General features: G+C 43.0%; 1 long non-coding RNA gene across 1 annotated transcript; it reads right to left on the bottom strand.

The window, feature by feature from the left end:
- Positions 1-13385: 13385 nt before the first annotated feature.
- LOC112058904 (uncharacterized) lies at positions 13386-21447 on the bottom strand. The gene is made up of 4 exons (XR_002888077.3): positions 21288-21447; positions 18942-19029; positions 17507-17633; positions 13386-13711 (listed from the first exon to the last, which is right to left on the bottom strand). It is a non-coding gene; the product is annotated as an uncharacterized LOC112058904 (long non-coding RNA).
- Positions 21448-21614: the final 167 nt, after the last annotated feature.

Here is a 21614-nt window from a genome sequence, read left to right on the forward strand (position 1 = left end):
GCTTCAGGGCTGTTTGCCTACCAAATATTACATTTCCACTGCAATCCATGAAAGCTTTAAAACGCTTCAGAAAAAAGAGCTGGAAAAAAATATTATAATAGAAAGAATTAAGCAACCTAACCCTAGCCTCAAAAATATCCCTCTATCCTATCCCTGGATTTTATGTACTTCTTACCTGCAGCAATCCGGTGCACAAAAACAGCCAGGAGAAAGTAAAGCATCTTTGCAGCACAGTGCCATTCAGGATTTCAGCATCATTAGAGACAAAAAACACACACACAAAAAGAGGAGCTAGACAATCCCCATATTTAGGGTGCTGGTGATATACTGAGTTGCAGAACTCTTGTTTTGATCGAAGTGATATTTAAAGTACGTCTGCTGCAATTAATAATACTGAATATTATAAACAGCACTAGTGTATGTTAAAGAAATGAAATTAGCAGGCCATTGCTTCCTTGTGGAAGTAACAATATCATTCTTTACACCTGGCAAACATCTACGGCCTGTCCAAATCCTTGTAGTCAATGGAACGACCATGCATTGACAACAGTTTGGAGAGGTCCTTAGTACAGATTGAAATTCCAGCAAATAGCTCCCCCTGGAATGTTACTTGCAAGAGGGGATTTTGTGTGCATCTGAGTGTATCAGTTTTATACAATTTTATCAACTTTTTTATATATAGGATTTCTCCCCTGCAATCTTTTGCATCCAAGCAATTAAAGGAAGGTATAACATCCTTGTAAAGCCTAAAAATAACATTTATAACAAGACAATCATGTGAGCCATGAATTTATGGAGGTTACTGTAGATCTAACATGATACATTTAACAGCTTTTGCCAGGACCAAGCTGTGATTTTTTCCCATTATTTTTGCCATCACTAACCACCATCATTAACAATAACAGTTAAAAGTATAGACACAAACTGTTGATGAGTCAAGCTGTGGAAAAATTGGAAAGAGTCCAGCAGAGGGCAACAAAAATGATTAGGGGTCTGGAGCATATGACTTATGAGGAGAGGCTGAGAGAACTGGGATTGTTTAGTCTCCAGAAGAGAAGAATGAGGGGGGATTTGATAGCAGCCTTCAACTACCTGAAGGGGGGTTCCAAAGAGGATGGAGCTCGGCTGTTCTCAGTGGTGGCAGATGACAGAACAAGGAGCAATGGTCTCAAGTTGCGGTGGGGGAAGTCCAGGTTGGATATCAGGAAAAACTATTTCACTAGGAGGGTGGTGAAACACTGGAATGCGTTACCTAGGGAGGTGGTGGAGTCTCCTTCCTTGGAGGTTTTTAAGGCCCGGCTTGACAAAGCCCTGGCTGGGATGATTTAGCTGGGAATTGGTCCTGCTTTGAGCAGGGGGTTGGACTAGATGACCTCTTGAGGTCCCTTCCAACTCTGATATTCTATGATTCTATGATTCTATGAAAGCCCAAGGACGCTGCTTGTGCCATTAACAAAGGCTTAAACAAAGACTGTGAATGGCTATCCAACTACAGAAGCAGTTTCTCCTCCCTTGGTGTTCACACCTCAATTGCTATCAGAGCACCTCACCCTCCCTGATTGAACTAACCTCGTTATCTCCATACTGATTTATACCTGCCTCTGGAAATTTCCATTACTTGCGTCTGATGAAGTGGGCATTCACCCATGAAAGCTTATGCTCCAATACTTCTGTTAGTCTTAAAGGTGCCACAGGACCCTCTGTTGCTTTTTACAGATTCAGACTAACACGGCTACCCCTCTGTTACTCTATACCTATTTGATTATTCCACTATGTTTCTCAGTGTAGACAAGCCCTTATATTATTTTTGCCAGCACCAGAGCTCTAGGGATCCAGCCCGGACTAAGTTTGTCTTCCAGAGAAAGTGATTCCCAGGCTGTTTTCCCCTTCTCAGAGAAACTCTTTTTTTTTTTAAAAGGCCGACCCTCCCGGTGCATGCCTGAGCCCAACTACCACACTGCTCAGTGCTTTGTTGTTAAACAGCCCAGGTGCCAGCGCTTGCTTTTGCCTGAGATTGGCCGTCTGGGCAAAACCAGCCAGGCCACATAAGAATATCCCCCATGATGGTTTCTCTGTTGTTTGGCTGTTGCACTGACTCATACTCAATGGCTTGTAGTCACAGGTCTTGTGTCTGTAGGGAGTGTGTGTAACATCAACAGACCCCAGTTGTCGGTGTGGGGGATCAAACCTAGGGCTTCTGGAGTTTAGTGCATGAGCCTCTATGGCATGAGCTAAAAGCCACTTGGCCCTTAGCTAAGGCTGTAGAGCAGACTCATTAATCTCTCTGTAAGTGGTCTCAGTGCCACAGCACCGCACCCAGGAGGTGTGTGGGTTACATGTGCTGAAAATGTCTGCTCCCCCTGACATTCCCACCTTCCATCTCAGGAATCCTAGATAGAAATCATGTTTTGGGGTCCAGCTCAATCTTCATTACCAGTCCCCCTCCCTCATATTCAGCACCATGGAGTTTCAAACGTGTGCTCACTGGAGGCCCAGGTTGGATAAATGGGGTACAGCAGTGGTATCTCTGCTAAGGGCCAATTTTACACCTAGTGAAGGAGACTTGCTAGTTTTTAAGGGCTAGACTCTGCTAGGCCTATTCTAATTAGCTTCTTACTCCACTTAGTCCCACTGATTTTAATGGCACAACTCGCAGCACAAGAAGTACTCCGTGTGAGGGAGCGTGGCAGGGTCTGGCCCTGTATCTACTCATTGTGCCTGGTCTGTTTCTTGTGCTGCCGTCGGGTCTCTGGGAGTAAGCCTAGAAAATTCCAGCCTGTCCAAGCAGAGTGGATCCCATTAGCCTCAGACCATCCGTGTCCCAGCATATTATTGCATGAGCCTGCAGTGACACAACTTGGTGCAGTGAGCCACTGACCTGTTGTTAGGATGAGCCCTTTAGAGCCCATTACTTCCTGCTCATCTAGGTAGTGAACTGACACAACTAGTAAGGGATACTTTGTCACCAGGGCTAGGAGCCAACAACATTTCAACCCCACCCCTAAGCTTCAGATCATCCCTCCCAGTGGCCAGATTTCCCCTCTTTCTCCATGAGAAGTTTACTATCACTGAGCCGTTCTCTTCCATTCTTTCTCAGCAGGCCCTTTACATACCCCAGTTCAGAGCAAAAGCCCCCTCCCCCCCCATATTTCCAAGGGAGTGGGACTGGGAGGGGGGGTCTGTCCTTCTTCTACAGCCTGGAAAGGAGACACTGGGGCACCCCTTTTCCTCCAATCCACTGGTAAACACCTCCTCCCTCTTTCTTCACCCCTCCCCAGAGTGTGTCTTGATAGGTTTGGCGATTGACAGAGAGATCACAAGGCTCCTGGTCCTCGGACCTTAAAGAAATAGCCTGGTTTCCCCCAAGATATTCAACTATCCCTCCCTGGGACCACTTCCTCTCTCCCAGCAGCTGCTACTCCCAATTCTCATCCCTTTATTTACTTCAGAATTCATGCAATGGAGTAGCCTCATGTTAAAGGGCTGGTGTACCCCATAATACCCCCACTTCCCCCCATTGGGAGGCAGTATTATATTAATCTCCCCAGAGAAGTGAAATCCCAACACTTGGTCTCATTGAAGGTCGATTTTCAGTGGCTGGACATGGTCTGGAGATCTGGGTGGGAACAGGCATGTGGAAATGTTGACCTGCATGCCCTGCTGTGTTGCAAAGGCAAGGAGACAACAGAAGCTGTTTGGAAATTTTGCTCATCTGCTGTGTCAAAATCACATTGGTTTGTTTGGCTGCCATATCTCATTAAAACTCAGGTCTGTGTTATGGCTGCTTAGCAATTCAATGTATTTGCGACAGAAAGGCATCAGCTTTGGGAGGGGTTTGCAAACATCAGAAGCTCTGCAATGAGTATTCGTTTCTGACGTGTTATTTCTTTGCTTTGTGAAATGTTTTAATTTGGTATAGAACCATCAGGGCCGGCTCCAGGCACCAGCGAAGGAAGCAGGTGCCTGGGGCGGGCAATAGAAAGGGGCAGCAGTCCGTCCGTTGCTGGGGTGGCACGTCCGGGTGTTCGGCGGCAATTCAGCAGCGGGTCCTACACTCCCTCTCTTCACTTGTCAGCAGCATTTCGGCGGCAGCTCAATCGTCACTTCTTTTTTTTCCCACCGCTTGGGGCGGCAAAAAAGCTGGAGCCGGCCCTGAGAACCATAGAATCATAGAAGCATAGGGTCAGAAGAAACTGCCAGGGTCATCTAGTCTAACCCCCTGCAAAGATGCAGGATTTGTTGTGTCTAAGCCATCCAATACAGATGGCGATCCAGCCTCCTTTTGAAAAACTCCAGTGAAGGATATTCCACGAGCAGTTTGTTCCATTGTCCTACTGTTCTCACAGTTAGGAAGTTTTTCCTGAGATTTAATCTAAATCTGCTCTGCTGTAGTTTGAACGCATTCCCTCTTGTCCTGCTCTCTGTGGCAAGAAAGAACATTTATTTCTCCATCTTATTTTATGGAGGTCTTTCAAGTATTTGAAGACTGCTATCATGTACCCCCTTAATCTCCTCATTTCCAAACTAAACATACCCAGTTCCTTCAGCCTCTGCTGAACTCCAGCACGGTTCTGATGGCTACAGCAGTAGGAGTCACAGAAGCCCACTAGAGCAGCATTTCTCAGACTGGGGTCCCTAAGGGGACCCCAGGGGATCCGCGGGCCCCACTGATCAACTCCTCCCCGTCCCTCCCAGCACCTCCTGCAGACTAAGAGTCTGGCAGCCCACTGGGGCTAAGGCAAGCAGCCGGCACATCCCTGCGACCCCTAGAGAGGCAGGGAGTCTCCGCGCGCTGCCCCCATCCCAAGTGCCGATTCCTCAGCTCCCATTGGCTGGGAACTGCATCCAATAGAAGCAGCGGGGGTGATGCATGAGGGTGGGGCAGCATGCAGAGACCCACTGCCTCCTGCCCCTCCTGCCTCACCAAGACAGCTGCCAGAGGGATGTGCCGGTCGCTTTTGGGATCCGCCACAGCCCAGACCCCACACCCCGCACCCAAACTCCCTCTGAGAGCTTGCACCCAAATTCCCTCCCAGAGCCCACACCCCGCACTACCTTCTGCATCCAAACTTCCTCTCAGAGCCCAGAGCCTGCACCCCACATCTCCTCCTGCACCCCAACCCCCCTCCCCAGCCTGGTGAAAGTGAGTGAGGGTGGGGGAGAGAGAGCAATGGAGGAAGGGGGTGATGGAGTGAGCAGGGGGCAGGGCCTCAGAGAAGAGCAGGGCGGGGGGGGGACCTCGGGGAAGGGGGCAGAGCAAGGGCTCAGCGAGGGGGCTTGTGGGTCCCTGAACATTTTTAACTCAAAATGGGGGTCCTCAGTTTGCTAACGTTTGAGAACCACTGCATTAGAGTGCTCCCAACTCTTTAAAGGGATACTACCCAATTCCTATACACCACATAACGCCACCCTCCCCACACACAGATATTCATGGCTCACAGTATCCCCCTAATGATGAAGGATATTTTGAGTTTTTACCAGGATTTAAAACCTCTCTGTAAGGAGGTGGCTGCATAAAAATAGGAAAATAACTTTATATACACATCGAATATTTATCAATAGAGAAGAGAAATAAAACCCATATACATAAACAGTTGTATGCTAAGCCACTTCCAGAGGGAGCTATTTCCTGAATTCCTCTTTGAAACACAGGGCCTCATTGAAAGCCCACCGCATTCATCGAGACTCTTTCCATTCACTTCAGTCAGTTTTGGACCAGGCCAATGATGTTTAATTGGTTTAGGTGATCAGGATGTAATCCTGGCCCCACTGAAGTCAATGACAAAACTCCCATTGACTTCCGTGGGGCCAGAATTTCACTCGAGAGTGTAATATCCTCCTGGCAAGGACATGTCAGCAGCATTGATGACACAGAAAATATGGAATTTATTATTAATAACAATGTCATAAACATCCAGGCATGGGGCATAATCCCTGGCATATTTTAGGCTTAAACCATTAAAACATGTCAGATAGTAGATGCTGAGTCTGTGGTTCACAGAAGAGTTAAATTGAGTAACAGCAACAGTCCCCAGCTAAGCTGACCACAGTCTCTTACTAAGTTCTGAAGTAACTTCATCTTTTATCAGTTTCTTCTATATTATATGCTTTATGCCTAGAAGTTCATAATAGAGCTATTGTAGATCAAGCTGTGACTTGATATGGCAGTATAACCGATTATTTTAGAAACTACACAGAAAATTAAAATTTATCTTGAGCATTCGGCAACAGAGCCATCCATTTAAGGAAGTTTAATTGACACAATGCTTTCACTGGAAAAAGTATTGCAATCATTTTGGAGAAAATCAAATATTTTAAATAGAAACCTTATGTGTGTGTATGTGTTAGTGTGTGCATACGTGTGTGTGCACCTAACTAGTCATGAACAAAGGTATAACACTGCATTGCTTTATAATAAAGAAGCTGATACACCCAGTTGTTATGTTGTGAAGCCAATGAAAAGTGAAAATCTGTAAAGTGAATCCCACTGAAATATTATTAGGCCTGTCTGACACTTGGCTTGATCTTCTGTCTGACTGCCAGTTCCACAGAGATCTCATAACATATGTAGTCATCCTCCTAACTATCAAACAAAGTGTAGAGAATAACCAGGTATGGGTACAGAGGGGACAGCTATTTTGTCTTATAGTCCAGTAAATGTTAACAATATTATTTGTGGTGAACCAAGCAATTGCATCAAATTACTTGTAGCATGATGACCTATGAAACAGGAACAGAATAATTAAGGAATGGAAAAAGAGTTGAACAAATATCTCCAGACTTCAAAATAGACATTTCTGTAGACAGCTTAATGTGCTGACAAAGAAACTGCCATCTGGGGAAGGATATGGAGTTGAGCCAAGCTGGCCAAGGGCCACACCATGGTGAGGACTCCAGGAAGAGGCTTGCACAAAAGGCCTGCAGAGGGAGACTGATAATCAGAACTAAACCAGAAGGGGATCAGCATGTGTCTCAAGACATTTTGCACAAACCAGTGTGACCTATTTTCCTTATGAGCTGTAGAGCCCCTGTTCTTTGCAAATGAGATATGAAATATAGCAGGGGAATAGCCCTGTGGTCAGACAGGTACCCTTGCTGCCCCCATAAAAATCCATTGGATTTGACTCAATTAGGACCAGTCTAAAATCACCATTACCCATCCGTGTTCTTGTCACTGTATATTGCTATGGCTTGGTGCTTAAACCCAACTTTCTATCTGCATTGCACATGCTCTTCCTATCACAAACCACACAGAACTGAACATCCAGATGAGACACAGACAAATGAAGTCTGGTGAACTGCTTTCAAAATACTCTTTCTCCCCGGGGAAAGTACACTCATCTGGGAGCCCGGAGACCATAAATTGAAATATAACTTATTCTGCTGACTAGCATTAATAATTCTGTGCTGTTCAGAATCCAAAATATAAAGCCAGGCCTCTCATGCCCCACTGAGAGGTTACACAGCTGGGAATAGGACCCAATCTGTAAAATGGCAAACCCTCATTTCAGTGTCTTAGCCCCCTATTGTCTCTCGGAAAGAATTTGCCACATCTCTATGCTTGAATTCACCCTTGGAAATGCCATTATCACCCTTGGAAATGCCTGGCAATGGGACAGTAGGGGCAGAAATGACAATGTATCAGTTTAAGGTTTGGGCTCCTATCTGTGGTTTGGGGATAGTTTTGTGAAAATACATCTACCTCCAGTTTAAAAAAATATCAGCTCTTTTTTACCCTGCCCAGCTGAATGCTAATTAAGACTTTCTTTGTACAGAATGCTCCTGGGCTCAGAGCAACAAACGTAATGTCCATGCCTTGAAAGTAGCTGTTACACTCTGCTATGTCCCCCCAATTTTCTTAAATTTGGAGTGTTATTTAAATTAAATTTAAATTAAAAGGATATTTGCTGTTTCAGGTAAGTTCAGTATTCCACAGAAATATCTGTTCCTTTTCTTCTTATATCCAAGCTTTTGTTTAATACTCTTGCCGGCTCAGCACACATGACCCAGCTCAGGAAAAAGGCAGGAAAGGAGGCTTTTAGCAAATTTTGTGCTGCCTAGATTCTGGGTTGCTTGAGGCTGGAGTGGTCTCAGCATATATTATAACCATCCCAGTGGCTGTTTTTCCATAGCAGATGCTTTATCCAGGCTGGCTATGGGATACTTCACAGCGTGGAGCAGTCCACTATCTCACAGCGTGGAGCAGTCCACTATCTGACTAGTGCTCACTGCTACAGGGATTGCCCCTTTAAACCTAACAGCCTGCAGCAACCTCTCCAGCACCACCACAATTGTTTTCAATAAGTCTTGCAGCACTGGGACAGTTCCAGAAGACAGGAAGAATGCTAATGTGTCATTTTTTAAAAAGCTTCAATGGGAGAACTTGGGTAATTACTGGCCTTTCAGCCTGACATCAATCTTGGGCAAGATAATGGACCAGATGATAAGGGACTCGTTTAATACAGAATGAAAGGAAGATAATATAATTATTGCAAAGCAACATGGATTTATGGAAAAAAGATCCTGTCAAACAAACTTGATAGCTTTTTTTGATGACATAACAAGTTGGGTTGATTGAGTTAATAGTTTTGATGCAATATACTTAGACTTAAATGGATGAAAAACTGGCTAACTGATAGGTCTGAAAATGTTGTTGTAAACAAGGAATTGTCATTGAATGGTTGTGTTTCCAGTGGGATCTCATAGGGATCGGTTCTTGGCCCTATGCTATTTCACATTTTGATCAATGACATGGAAGAAAACAAAATCACTTCTAAAGTTTGGAGGTGACACAAAAATAGGGAGAGTGGTAAATAATGAAAAGGACAGTTCAGTGCTTCAGATTGATCAGGACTGCTTAGTCAACTGGGTGCAAGCAAAATATATGCATATTAATACGTCAAAATTTAAATGTATATATCTAGAAACAAAGAATGTGGGCCATACTTACAAAATAGGGGATTCTATCCTGAGAAGCAGTGACTCTGAAAAAGATTTTGGGGGTTGTGGTTGATGATAAACTGAACATGAGTTACCAATATGATTCTGTGGCCAAAAGATCTAATTCAGTCTTGGGTTGCATAAATATCTCATGTAGAAGAAGAGAAGTTATTTTTCCTCTGTCTTTGGCGCTGGTGTGACTGATGCAGGAATAGCATGTCCCATTATGGTTTCCACAGTTCAAGAAGATGTCGATAGATTGGAGAGGGTGCACAGAAGAACCACAAGAATAATTAAAGGACTAGAAAACATGCCTTATACTGATAGACTCAAAGAATTCAATCTATTTAGCTTAAAAAAGAGAAGATTAAGCGTTGACTTTATGACAATCAATAAGTATCTACGTGGGCAACAAATATTTAATAATGGGCTCTTCAATCTAGCAGAGAATTTTATACCACCATCCAATTGCTGGAAGTTGAACCAAGACAAATTCATACAGGAAATAAGATGTAATTTTTGAACAGTGAGGGGAATTAACCTTTGGAACAATTTACTAGAAGTTGAGGTGGGATTCTTCATCACTGATCATTATTATATCAAGTTTGGGTGTTTTTCTAAAAGATCTGCTCTAGGAAATCTTTTGGGGAAGTTCTATGGCATGTGTTACACAGATGGTCAGACTCGATCATCCCAATGGTCCTTTCTGTCCTGGGAATCTATGAATCTCCATAAAGAAAATGGATAAAATTTAAATGACAATTTTGTATTGTATTTAGACCAGCTCTCACATTTAATTAGCCATGGTTCTTTCTGGCATTATGCCACAGCTAGATTTATTTTTTTGTGATGTGAATTTTAACGTTGCAGGCTGTTAATAGGAATTACATTAAAAAATAGAGTGAAACTGCCTTTCCTGCTACACAGAGATGGGTGATGGGAAGGGAGATCCATGTTTAGATGTCTGGTATTTACCTGGTGAAACAGTAGGCAGGTACCTGTTTAGATACATATGATTATCCCCATTAAAACTCTGTAGCAGAACATTGCAATTGGGAAAATGAATCCCCTGCTCTGAAGTTAACCCGGAATATCTGCACTCACTAGTCAGTGATTGGGCAATTCCTGCTGTGCCTTTCATTTGTAATCAAATGTTTTATTATCCCTGTTCTTACGGATGTCCACAAAAAATCTCAGTGTTTCTTTTCTTTCAGTGTGACTGAATGTTCTGGCAGGATGCCTGGGAATCTGGGAGTCATCCCTTCACTTCTCAAATCTCTGAGTTCTGCCTCAATGGAAGTCAGAAGCACTGACTTGTTTGGGCTGCAGAGAACCTCATGAGTTGGAGAAAGTCCTGATGGGGGCCCTTCTTCTACCAATCATAGAAGATTTGTTATGCTCCTTTTAATAAAAGGAAGTTGTTGTAAGATCACATTGCTGAAATATGTACACTTGTGTTGTTATGAGTGGAGGAGGTGGAGGGTGGGGGCTGTTTCTATCGTTTGTCTCCTTAGAAATCCATTTCTTTAATCTTTTTAAGATTAGAAATGAAATAAAATACTCTTCAAAAGTCCCTCTTCTTTGTTAATGCCACATATGGGTGTTTATAGACCATGCTCAGTACATATCTGTATGATTCAATGAGCTCATCTGGCAGATCTTTACCTCTGCCTTACTCCTGTTACAAATCCCTGTGGTTTGTGTGGTTATCAGAGCTGGGTTCAGTCACAGCCTGACCATACAGTGTTTAGCCTTCCACTCAGTGCTGCAAGGTACCTAGACTCTCCCCACTGCTCTGTAACACCCTACCCCCAGGACTCCTTGTCATGGATAGATCCATCTGCTTCCCTTGCAGAATTTAAGGTACAGCACAAAACCTCTAAATATTTTGCTGTGCAAATTGAACCCCAGGGAGCTCTGAGAGATTCTCCAAAAAGGAGGCCACATTGAGGAGAATAGAAGGATTTAGGCAAAGTTTCTTTAAGATCTAAGGCCTGAATTTGCTCCCTGTTTTCCTGACTGGCATAAACCCGGAATGATTCCACTGAAGACATCATCATTGGGGAGAGATAGCTCAGTGGTTTGAGCATTGGCCTGTTAAACCCAGGGTTGTGAGTTCAATCCTTGAGGGGGCCATTTGGGGATTTAGTGCGGGATTGGTCCTGCTTTGAGCAGGGGGTAGGACTAGATGACCTCCTGAGGTCCCTTCCAACCCTGATATTCTATGATCATTACTCTGGTGTGAAACTGTCATAAGGGAGAAGAGACTCAGGTGCATAACTTTTAATGAAGAGAGCAAAACAAGTTTACACAAGGGAAATGTTTCAGCTATTTCTGTGGGTCACCTGATATCCCAGAAAATCGTATCCTATCCCATCTTGCATGAGCCTCAGTTGTGGGCCTGTCCCAGATATTTGCCACTGTGCCAGGAAAACCTGAGTGTGTGAGTTGAGCAGCATTTGGCCCTTTAGCGTAAGATTTCACACAATGCTGTCCTAAGTGCTGTGCTGAAATCCCAACATGTTACATCAATGACGAGCCACTGAGCCACTCATTTTATTATTCTATCACACAGAGCAGTCAGGTGTGTCTGGCAAGGATTGTTGTCTTCAAACCCACGTCCTGCTCCTGTCCAGTGTTCCATTATTCCCTCCATCCAGACTCTTTTCTTTTATGCTTTGATCTACCAGGGTAGAATTTAATTCTCACATAGTAATTTCCAGCATCACTCTAGTAACAGACTCCCAGGATGGTTTATAGTTCAGTCTCTAGAGGACACTGAGAAAGTCAGGGGTTAGTTCCTTGCTCTGCCATAGAATCCATCTGTGACCTTGGTCACGTCATTTGGGGACAGATTTGTAAAGGTATTTAGGTACCTAAAAATGCAGCCATGTGTCCAATGAACTTTCAAAAATCTATGCACTTGAGATGTCTAAATAACTTTACAAATCTGGCCCTTTTGTCTCTCTGGCCCTCTGTTCCTCACCTGTTAAATGGGGTTAATAATACTTCATCTGTCTTGTCTCTTCTGATTGCAATCTGGTTGGCTCAGGCACAATATTTTCCTAGGAATATGTGCAGTGCTTAGCGGAAAGGGGCTCTAATCTAAAGGCCTCTAAGCACAACCATAATAATAACCATTGAAGGTATGGTTTGAACAAAAAGTTCCCTGGTGCTGCATAATAACAATCACTCATTGACTACAACAATCTGCATCTTGGCAGGCCCTTGGGAGAGGCTAGAACAAACTCACACAAGAAAGCTTCCTAGATAATGCACCCAGTGTGTTTAGCGCAGGGTAGAATTTATGGATGTTGCTCTAAAGTTCTCAAGCCAGCAAGAGACATGTCAGATGAAACCTACAGAAGAAGACAATTTCAACCTGACATGTCCACAGCCTCAGAGCACCCTCTGGAGTCTGACCCCACCTCCCCAGCAATCAAACTCTGCCTAACACTCTAAAAATGGCCAGTTCCACCAGTATTTTTAGATCACTAGCTGAAGCAGAACTAGTGTGGGTACATCTACCCGAGCCACATCAAGCCCCAGTATAAAGACACCCTTAGAGGATGTGAGAATTAAAAAGCTCTGCACAGCAGGGGAAGGGAGATATCAAGGGCTCATCATACATGATTACTGTAATTTCAAAAGTATCTTAAACTGGCATTCCTGGCTCTCAACCACTCCAGGACAGCAGCGGCAGAAAGATGCTCCTTCTAATTTAGCATCATCCTTCAAGTAGGAATCTGCTGTCTCACAGTGCAACCTGCTGGACTTTAGTGACACTACAATGAATACAATGATGGAAAGATGATAAGCTCTGCCTAATTAAGGCTATGATAAAAAATTTCAAATGTAGATTTTTTCACATCAAGTGGATTAAAAAAATCTGCCTGAAATTTCTGATGTGTGGTACAATGGTAAATTGTTGTTTCAGGGAACCATCGGGATGGGATGAGAAATGAATTTGGGGGGCTCATGTTCCATTGAAATAATCAAAAACTTTTCCTTTAGCAAATTTCGTATCATCCTTTTGTGCACAAAAGTGTGCTTGATTCTGATCTCAGTTATGCCAGTTTTATGCCATTGTAACTATGATGGTGGCTTCCGTGGAGTTACCATTGATTTACAGCAGTCTGTGTAACAGGAAGGAGAATCAGGCCTTACACCAGAATCCAGACTGGCCTGATTTCCTCTGTGGCCCTCAGTTTGGATGATGAGTTTTGGCACATAGGGAGGGGGTCTAGATGCCATGCAGCTCCGCAATGGGTGTTACACACCGTATGGTCAATCTGTGACTGAACCCAGCTCCTCTGACACCACAAACTGAAAGGATTTCTTCAAGTTGTAAAAATTAAAAATCTACACAGAGGAGCTCACTGAAATCTACAGAGATGTTTGGACCGTGGTCTATAAACAGCCAGGTGATAGGGCAGTTTTCAGGGTATTTTATTTTATTTTAAATTTTAAAAAATGAAACAAGATGGATTTCTAAGGATGACAAATGATAGAAACAGCCCCCTTGCCTCCCATCTACACATCAGCAAGATTATTTCAAACCAAATGTTTTTTGTTAAAAGGAGAGTAACGAATCTTATAGGGGAGATACAAGGGCTCCCTTCTGGAATTGCTCCAGCTCATGAGGTTCTTTTCAGTCCAAATGAATTGCACTTCAGGGGTTCCATTGAAGCAGGATCTGATGAATTTAGAAACAAATGGCTCTCTGCCGGATTCCCAGAGATCCTGCCTAGACAATCAGTCAGAAAATCGCCTGTACAAAGAAAAGAGAATCAGATTTTGTGATGATTTCCCATAGAACAGGAATAATATGATGTTTGATTTCAAATCAAAAGGCACAGGAGGAATTCCCAAGTAACACTATGATGAGTGAAGGGGTTCCTAGTTAACTCCAGCACAGGGAATTCATTTTCCGCACTGCGACATTCTGTTACAGAGTTTTAATAAAGATACCCGTATGTATATAAGCAGGTGAACTGGCTGCCAATTCAAACTATACTGCAGAAAAGGACAACTCTCATCCAGGTTCGGTTGTTCTATCACACACACCTTGTGCACAGCTGAAGCGAAAATGATGGATAATTACTTAGGTGATAAATAAGTTACTCTTAAAAAATGAAGGGAAATTCCAGTTCTATATGAAAGCTGACTCCATTCTGGTGGCAGTTGCACATTAGCAACCCAGCCTGATGATAGCGTGGATCTCTGTGCACGCTCAGTGAATCAACCAGGAGAGATGCCGAGCAGCTGCATGGCCACTCCAGCCTACATCCCTGACTCTCACTCTGCCAGCCCAAGGGCCTCCCAGCTTCACATCGCCTGCCCTTGACCTGCGTCTCTGTGTTTTAGTAGGTAGGAAAATCTCTCACCCTCCCAGTTGCTTCTTGGGGAACTGTACTTGATGCAACATTAATATGTCCAGATTGGGTGTCCTGAATAGTTTATGGCTGATATTGTTGAAACAGTCAAATCATGAATAGAAAAGGGTAGAGATTTACAATGTGGCCAATCTAACTTTACATAGGAACCTTGATGTTTAAACCATTCAAAAACCTTCTGAATAGTGTTCACATTGACGTCACCAAGATTTTTACAACTACCTCCCTTGGTTTTCAAAAGGGGGAAAATCAAGGGCTAAGTTTCTGTACAGAGCTGCTTTAATGATGAAAGAATTCATGAGCTCTTAAATGGCTTTAAATCCTTTGTGGACTGGTACTGTTTTAATTATACAGAAGACTGAGTGCTTCTGATAATATGCCTGTGTCACCCACTGGTCAATGTGTGTTACGTGTCCCCTCTGTGCCTGATCTACAGAGAATGGGAGTCTGTAACAGCCCCAGCTAGAGAGCCTAGACCTTCAGTGTGTAGAGACCCATGAGCTTCATTCTGGAGATGTCTGCTTCATTCCCCAATCTGTTGGGCAAGATAGCACCTAGCACACTGATGTGTTCTACAGCATCCCCGGTCTGTGATCTCTCATACACAAGCTACTATATTTTAACAAAAACTCCTCCTATGCATTAATATTAGCAGCATCAGGACCCACATATACTGTAAGGAAGCTCAGTGAAATGCTGCACGGTGCTGGTCAACTGCAATTTTAATGAATTTGTCAGTTTCCACTCAAATATTCTTCACACTAGGTCTTTCTGGAAGGCCCCCCGAGTGAAGACTAGGACCCGTGTCCAGTTACAATGTTTTGAGTTAACTAGTTTGAAAATACTTTACATTAACTTTTGTACCTTCCCTTCACACACACAAACTTACACCCACCCTGAGGTGTCAGTAACCTCCAAACTCTTAGGCTTTTCTTTACTATAATGCTGTAGCTTTACAGTTTGAAACCTTTATAAATACCAAGTCCCCGCAGACAGCAGCCATTTTGTTCCCAGAATGTCATAGCTTTTAACACCAGAAGGGACCAATAAATCATCTAGTCTGACCTCCTGTAAGACATAGGCCATAGAATTTCCCCCAGTTACCCCTACATTGAGCCCAGCAACTTGTATTTGATTATCTTCCGCAAAAGCATCCATCCTTGATTTGAAGACACCAAGAGATGGAGAATACGTCATTTCCTTGGTAGCTTCTCCCAATGGTTAATCACTCTCACTGTAAAAAAAATTATTTTATTTCTAACTTGATTTGTCTGGCTTCAGCTTTCAGCCAGTGGTTCTTGTTCTGCCTTCTTTGCTAGATTAAAGAGTCCTTGAGAATCTGGTATTTTCTCCCTGTAAATATACTTAAACACTAATCAAATCACTGGAGACACCACATTAGATGATGATTCCCCATTGACAAGTATATTATTAATTATATTATATTATATTATATTATATTATATTATATTATATTATATTATAATGTGTGCTTTACTGAGATTATATGGTGCTAGTTTTTTACTCAGAATCTTGTGCAGTGCAAGCCAAGCTTTTTGCAATAATATAATTATATTACATCCTGGCAGTTATCTTTATCAACTAATATCAAAGTCATCTAAACATAAAGTAGGTTTTTTTTAGCAAGACTGAATATGCTAAAAACCCTGTTCACTGGCATTAACAATATTCCTAATCTTTAATTCTTTATTGAATAAGTCATCTTTTTTATTATTTTTCCAGGGATTGATGTCAAGCTCACTGGCCTCCAGTTTCCTGGGTCATCTTGCCTGTCTTTGTGCCTTTTAGTATCACTCTTCCCATCTTCTGGAATTTCCCCAACATTCCAAAATGTCTCCAAAATGATTAGGGGAACAAAGATCTGCTCACCTAACTCTTTGAGGATTCTGTGACAGAAGTTATCTAGGTCTGCTGATTTAAAAATGTTTATCCCTAGTAGATGCTAACATCCTCCTTAGTTAATAATGGACTAGATAGAAGTCACCATCCTCTTGTAATATCAGTACAACAACCTGCTTCTTTTCCCATACAAAACAGAAATATTTAGTGAACACTTCTGCCGTCTGTGCCTCATTATTCACATTTTTTCACTATCTAGAAATGGATCCGTACCATTGTAAAGATTTCGTTTCTTCCTAATATTTTAATGCAATGCTTTCTTGTCCTTACACCTGTCAGCTATGGTTTCTTCCCTCTTGTCCTTAGCTTCCCTTTTCATATTACTGCACTTCACTACTTCCAATTTAGATTAATGGCTTTTTCCTCTGTATCCCATTTGTTATAGATATTGTTTTATTTCTAACTTTCACCTTCACTTCTCCTGCATACTGATACACAGTAGACACAGCCTCTGAACACTCTCCTCCAGACTTTTGTTTTTCCTGCTTGATTTCTGATTCTAAAATATAAAAGCAATGTAGACAATGGCACATTTGGGCCCCAATCCCTTTGTATACATGAAGCTTTTGCAGCATATGGAGGCTTTAAAAGTGCCATTAAGAGGTTTGGGGAAAATTCTTTCAAAGCATGAGCAGCACATGGTTGCCATAATAGGTCTATGCTGTTCCTGTTGCAAATGATGGGGTAGTGCTGGAGATGTTGCTGGGAGCTGTCAGGTGTAAGGGGGCAATCCCAGTAGCACTGAGCACTGCAGAGAATCTGGGTTGCTCCAGGCTGTCCAGGAGCCTGGGTAAGGCTGTTGTATGCAATAGAAGCCAATGGGATGTTCTAATACAGGATTTCTCAAATTGGGGGTTGGGATCCCTCAAGGGGTCACGAGGTTATTGCCTGGGGGGTTGCGAGCTGTCAACCTCCACCCCAAACCCCCCTTTTCTTCAGCAGTTATAATAGTGTTAAATATATAAAAAATTGTGTTTAATTTATACACTCAGAGGCTTGCTATATGAAAGCCGTCTCCAGTACAAAAGTTTGTGAACCACTGTTCTAATACATGCTGAGGCCACTCCTGCCCCCAGGTGGCCTAGAATGTGAGCAGCACAAAATGTTCTTGAAGCCTCCTTTGACCCCTACCGATGGGCCACATCTGCTGAGCCTCCAAGAGCATTAAACAACAGCTCAGATGTAGGAAGGAGGGGAACAGGCATTTCTGTTCATGCTACAATGTCTGCCTTGTGGAAACTTCAACTTACCCGCGACAGCACAAAAAGCGTCCAGTGCATATATCAATGACTTTATAATTGAAGGGACATCTCTTATAAGAGCAGGTACCCCCACGGTATGTACAGAGCTTGAAGGGATCCTGAGCCTCAGAGAATTCTGCAGAAAGAAAAAGAGTCAGTCATCATTCTGCAGAGCCGGGTAAATAAGCGCGGTGATTCCAAGAGGACAGGCATTTCCCATTCACTGACGCCTGGCCACGTCAGCCCAAAAGTTCAAATCCAAAAATGTATCACAGCTTTAGTGCTATTGAAATGGGTGTAGTGCTGTGACCTTTTTAGTGGCTGCCACTAAGAAGAGAATGGAGAAAGTTAATTAAAGAGGGGCGCTAGCTCTTGGGCTGCAGAGTTGAGAACCGGAGCTCTCAGCATGGTGTCCTTTGCCTCCCTTGGCCTTTAAGTGATGGAAAGCATTTAGCTGCTCAGACCTCCAAGTTCCCTGAGTGGCTGCTGCTGTGGTTTGATTCCCTCTGTCTCTAGCAGTGATGTGCCAGGCAGTATCACAAATGCAATTTGGTGAAGTAGGGTTGAACTGGTTCAGCACCAGGTTGGATGACTACACATTTTTGAAAGAGAAGGGATTGAAAAAGTCCCTTCCAGTTTCAACGTATACCGGTCTGTGAGACTCTGTGCAGATGTTTTTTTTCTAAAAATCAGCTTGGAAATAATGTCTTCATGATCAGTTGTCAGGTTTTGGTTATACTCGAAGGGCCTGTTATTTTGAAAATCCAGCCCCAATGTGCACACCCAAAGCTTGTAGACTATTTAGGTTAGAACATTTTGAACTGAAGGTTGTTGGGCAACCTAGACCAGTGGTTCTCAGGACAGATTTATTGGTGGCCTCAAAGTATGGCCACCCACTCTTGCTGGTGGCCACTCTCACACTTTTCTCATAGAGCTGGAAGGGACCTTGAAAGGTCATCAAATCCAGTCCCCTACCTTCACTAGCAGGACTAATTTTTTTGCCTCAGATCCCTAAATGGCCCCCTCAAGGATTGAAGTAACAACCCTGGGTTTAGGAGGCCAATGCTCAAACCACAGAGCTATCCCTCCCCCTCACTTTAGTTATATCCCATTCTGATAGCCATTGCCTGTTAGAGGAAGAGTACGTGCAGTGCAGGTATAATATGGACTGGTTTAAGCAGCAAGCCTCAGAAAGATCTGAGAAAAACACTATGTATTTTTTCCCCCACTGGGCATAATTCAGTCAAACATTTTTTTTCCTTGGGGGCAGCAAAGACATAACCCAGATCTCTGAACAATTACCCTGCCAAATTTCATGTAAACTGCAGAGGTACTAGTGCTCCTAAGAAAAAAGTCAGCAACTTGTTTCTAATGGAAAGCATTAGGCAACCTTAGGCTCCCAGAGAACCCTCTGCATCATCCCTCACTTACATTTATATCTTACCTGGCCCGCCCTGAAGCACCAGAAAGAAAACAGCAAAGAGCAGATAAAGGATTTTCATGGCTGAAGGTCAGCTGGGAACTCAGTGTCACTGGAGAGAGGAGACACCAAGAAAAAGAGGCGTCACAGAGCGTGGGCATATGCTGAGTTCTAGAAATATTATTTTAATCCAAATGACATTTATAATATATGTTCTGTAATCTCTTAATAATAATGACCGTTATCTATACAGCTCCATAGAAATCATAGAAGGATTTCAGAGAGATACAGTTGTGTGAGGCAAAATACATTTTACAGACATGTTTTGTAACTAATTTTCCAGTGTCTTAAATTAGGTTTCTTGTGGTAATCTCTTTCTCCTTAGCCAAAGTAGAGACTGGAGAATTATCGCACATTTACATATTTTATTAGCCAAGGCAAAATTGAAAGCAATTTAGAAACTGCAGAAAGCAGAAGAAAGATGGTTGTCTATTCATGTTCATGAAATTTATAACAATGAATTCCTGATTTGATGTTACAATTTACTAAAAAGTAACAGATCACATCAATTCGTTCAAAGCCTTGTCACAGTTGTGTTACATAGACAAACTTTGCCCTAGTTCTGTACTTTGTTGGGCAGGTAACTTTGATACCAACAGAAACTATGAATCCTTTAGTGCAGATTCTTATCCATTGCTAATCAAAAGTGTTCCCCAGTGGAATTATGGGAGTGCCTGTGACAGTTATAACAAACAGCTCTAAAGTTACAATTTAGAAAATCAGACACGTTACTAAAGATTAAGAATTACAATTCAATTAATTTTCACACTTTATGCAGATAATGATTAAAACAATTTGAATTTCTCTATTCTTTGCTCTTCGGCCACTTGAACTAAATATTCAAGGTTAACTACATATTCAGATAGTGGGAACAATCATTAGTTTACCAACCAATTCAAAGCTTCTTCCTGCTTTTGGGAAAGAAGTGTTGATTTCACTCAGCGATAAACTCTGTATGATATCTAGGCTAAACTCTGAAACACTCAGCGTGTCTCTCAGCTCTCGTCTATGGAGGAGACATTCCCTTCTACAAATATTTCTGGACTTTAACACTCAAGATCGCATACTGAGCTACCCAAAATTTCTAGACAACTAAGATTCAGTTTGCTAGTAAAAGACATGCATACATCACACATTCTATTACAGCACACTCTGGTTTATCCAACTGGGGGATATTCAAAATTTGGATAATCAGGCATTTGGATAAACATAAGAAGTGCTAGTGAATTTAGTGCTAGAAGCCGGAGGTAGCAGAAGAGGAAGGGGAGGTGCTCATTTGCATGTTGCCCCTGCATGCTGTGGTGATGGCAGTCCCCAAGGTGTTGCATGGACAGAGCACAAAGGGAGGCAGAGAGTAGAGGATAGAAAAGGGGAAGAACAGACAGATGAGAGAGGGAAAGAGAGGGTGAGGAGCTGCAGGAGACAGGAGCCTCCTTGGTGCTGCTTGAGCATTTCCTAGCTCTGACAATCCCAGGGGAGTGAGCCGACCCTACCCCTCACTATTTCTCCTCGCACTTGTGGAGCCTAGGCCTATTAGTATCATGACACCCTCAAGTAGCAACACAGAGGCTCCTGTTTCCTGTGGTTACTCCCCCTCTCCTCCTTCTTTCCTTCTCTTTTTCTCTCCTCTGCCTCTCTTTGTTCCTCTCCCTCCTGCCCTGGTCTCTTTCTCATAACTCCTGTCCTGTCTCCCTGTGTCCTTTCACTCCTTGAACACTTCTCCTTTCAGTCTTTATCTTAACCCCCTTCATCTGTTTCTTTCTTGCCTATTGACTTTTTCTCTCCCTCCCTGCCTATTCTCTCCTCCCCACCTTCTCCCTAATTCTTCCCTTTTTTCCTTGTCCTCATCTCTAACTCTGGAAATCCTCCCAAATAACATTTCCCGCAGCCCTAAGGTTAGTTCATGAGTGGATGATTAACTAACACAGCACTACACAGGCGGCACACTGCATTCAGATAGGCAGTATTTCTGGATAAAGGGAATTCAGAAAACTGGATTTATCCTGCAGATGGTTTTACCTCAGTAGCTTTAAAATAACCAAGGTTTTTTGGGGGGTAAACACAATGCATGGAATTTTGTTCCTTATCCGTTGAAACTGGCATGAAGAAGCCACGTTCTCCAGGTCTCCACGGCAGGCTAGAATGGTTTCTCGAGATAGTTAGAAACTTCACTCAAGTAGTTCATTCACTCAAGGGGTTATGACAGCTGTGTTCTTCTTCTCTTTCTGGATCTCACAGTCATATCCCTAGCTAGAACTTTAAAAGAGGAGTTAATAGGGTGAGTACAAGGGAAGAGAATTTAGCAGTTACCAGGCTAGGGGCACTCTCTGTAGCCAGGTGATGGCAGTCCCGCTCGCTGTCTCTCTCAGCTTCAGGAAGTGAGGCTTTGGCACAAACAGCCTGTTTTATACAGGCTGTGAAGATTTGGATTCTTCTTGGCAAAGCTACTGCGGACGAATCAGAAAGTGACCCCCTGCACGGGGGAAAGATTTGAAATATCCAACTACCATCTGGAGGCTGGAATTCTTGCAATTTCTTTCTGTGTTGGGAAAATTCCATGGTCTTTGTGCAAAACATCTTGTGCCATCCCAGATTGTGTAAGACATGTTAGGCCACAGAGGTTTGTGTAAAATGTCT

Source organism: Chrysemys picta, chromosome 3, assembly GCF_011386835.1.
Source record: "Chrysemys picta bellii isolate R12L10 chromosome 3, ASM1138683v2, whole genome shotgun sequence".
NCBI lineage: Eukaryota > Metazoa > Chordata > Testudines > Emydidae > Chrysemys > Chrysemys picta.